Raw genomic sequence first — 2,855 nt, 5'->3', positions numbered from 1 at the left:
AATTCTGTTCCATTGATCTACCTGCCTGTCACTGTACCAATACCATGCAGTTTTTATCACAATTGCTCCATAGTACAGCTTAAGGTCCGGGTTTGTGATTCCACCAGAAGTTCCTTTATTGTTGAGAATAGTTTTGGCTATCCTGGGTTTTTGTTGGAACTGAATATTCTTGAAAGCACAGCTAACACTGTTCATACCACTAAGAAAATATTTGGTTCAGCTGGACACGAGCAGGGAAAACCCTCTCTTCTCACACTAGAGTCAAACTGTGACAAGAAGACATTTTAAGAGATGCTTGCTGAGTTGGTGGCCACTTGGTTATAGAAGCAAATATCCCGAGTTCCTGTGTGGCACACTATCAGATCCCAGGGTGAGTGTCAGGACTCTTCTCTGAGACCTGGCCTGCAGAATTTCTCTAGCCAGGAAAGAAAATCTGAGTTAGAACCATACAGTGCTCTGTCTTTCATGTTGTAGAAATCTGAGCTGAGCCATAGAATAGAATGAAATTTCCTAACTTCCCAGGAAAGGGATGAATAGTGCTGTTCAACATACCACAGTTTAAGGTACGACATTTGGAATGCCTGTTGACATTCCCATCTAGTACCGAGACACTGAAAGACATCTCTGGCTATGATATCAGTGACTGGCCCACAGCATGCTGCCCCTGGTGTTGAGCAAATACAAAAGACCAACACTGGAAGCACAACACCACAGCGGCTCTGCTTTAGCTAGAGGACACCAACACAAATGAATAGTGACAGAAAGATCAAGAGGTAGGAAGACAAGCTCTGTTCCTGTGTTTAGGAAAGGCTTAGCAAGAGATAGTCTGCATCTGTGCTCAGGTCAGTGGCCACAGACAGACAGACAGACAGACAGACAGATAGACAGATAGATAGCACTGGGGTCAAGACAGACTGACTGGGTTAATTTTAATTTTCTGGATTGCTTTGTCCTGCTTTCTATCATTCCTTTCTCTCCTTGGTCTTGAGGTAATGCTCCCAAAGGGTACAGGCTCCCTGGGGATTCAGGCCTTCCTGTCTCAGCCTCCCAAGTGCTGCTGGGATTATTTGGGTGTTGCCACTGCATTTCTCTGTTGTTCTAATACGAACCAGCTGTCTTAGATTACTTTCTTTCTATCCCTGCAAAGACTGATTGAGATCTTCATGCATACCTACACTATCCTTGTTTCTTTATCCCTCCAAAGCTATTCTGTTTAAAGGAGTGACTTTTTAAGACCACACTGGTTATTACTTGTTACTTCTCTGTTCATGTTGAGCCTGTCCAGCTGAACAAGCTTCCCAAGGAGCGTTCTACTCTTAGACAGATTGGTATTGAAGGTTGTGGTTGGTTGTATGAGAATCTCAAATTCGGATAATTCGGGACAGGGGATGACACCTCAACCTTGATACTAAAGAGTATGTTGATTAAAATTTCCAACTTATGACCTAGTGCCAGATATGTAAATCATATTGCAGAAACACAAATATATTAGGTATGAAGTCGATAGGATTCTTCAAAAGGTTATCCAATCCACAGTGGAGGTTCTTAATGAAAGTGAATTTAGATAAAAATCCTCAAATCAGGAATCCAAAAGACTGAGTATAAGAACAATCAATGCTAGCAGCACTCCAGAGAGTGGGCCCTGAACCTCATCTGAGCAGCACGATAGGGCTGACCCTGGGGGCAGGAAGTGATGGTGAGCCGACCCTGAGGTTGTGAGCATGGGAGAGCTGACCCAGCCACTTTTCTGCCCTGTGGTGGCATGAGGGAGAGATGTCCCCCCAGCCCCACCCCTTGCCACATGTGGCAGGCAGGAGTCCTGGACCCTAGGTCATCAGAGCAAGAGAGCTTTCCTTGCCTCTTAGCTGCCGCAGCACTTTAGTGAGCAGGCCCTGTATCTCAACTGAGAAGCACAATAGCGAAGGCCCTGGATGTGAGGGTTGCAGGTGGGCTGTCCCACAGGCATGAATGCAGGAGAACTGGTCCTGCCTCTTATTTGCTGGGCAATGGAGCATGAGATGGAGAAATGCCCTCCTCCGCTCCCTCATCCCTTGCCATCTGTGGCAGGCCAGAGAGCTGGCCCTGGGGGTCATGAGAGAACTGACCATGCCCCTCACCAGCTGCAACACTTGGGAGAGTGGTTGGCTTAGCATCTCACTTGTGCAGGAGGGTAGAGCTGGTCCTGGTTATGGGGGCTGCTGGTGAGCTGGTATCAAGGGCATGAGAGCAGAACTGGCAGGCTGACCTGGTTCAGATACATCTTAGGCCCACATCCAGGGCTTTGAATTGTTTCACCACAATATCTACCCCATCGATGAACTGCAGAGTGCAAGAAGGGGCTGCTTCTACAGATCCAAAACTACAGGATCTCCGTGACACAGGGCAACAGCAGGATGTCAGAGAGGAGTCCCAGTGAGGTTCCAGTATTGCTAGAGTGGCAGAAGCCAGAGGCCTCCAACCAGACTAAGGACTCACTGCAATGAACATTTGTAAGCAATGAAGTGTGGACAAAAGGGTGTACTATGGGATACACTGGGACACACTATAGCTTTCTCTGTTGGGGGTGAGTTGTAAGGGTGGAGATGGGTATGGGGGAGGGGGAGATGAGTGGGATTAAAGTGCATGATGTGAAATCCACCAAGAACCAACAAAACAGTTTTTAAAAGTTAAGAATGTTCAATAAAGCCAGGCATGATGGCACATGTCCTTAATCCCAGAAGCAGAGACAGGAAGATCACTGTGAGTTGGAGGCCAGTTAGGTATACATACCAGGTTCAAGGACATCCAGGGCTATAGAGAGACTGTGTGTGTGTGTATGTGTGTGTGTGTGTGTGTATGAGAGAGAGAGAGAGAGA

Source organism: Mastomys coucha, unplaced genomic scaffold (assembly GCF_008632895.1).
Source record: "Mastomys coucha isolate ucsf_1 unplaced genomic scaffold, UCSF_Mcou_1 pScaffold22, whole genome shotgun sequence".
In the NCBI taxonomy this organism is placed as follows: domain Eukaryota; kingdom Metazoa; phylum Chordata; class Mammalia; order Rodentia; family Muridae; genus Mastomys; species Mastomys coucha.
Note: the sequence above shows the minus strand (reverse complement) of the source record.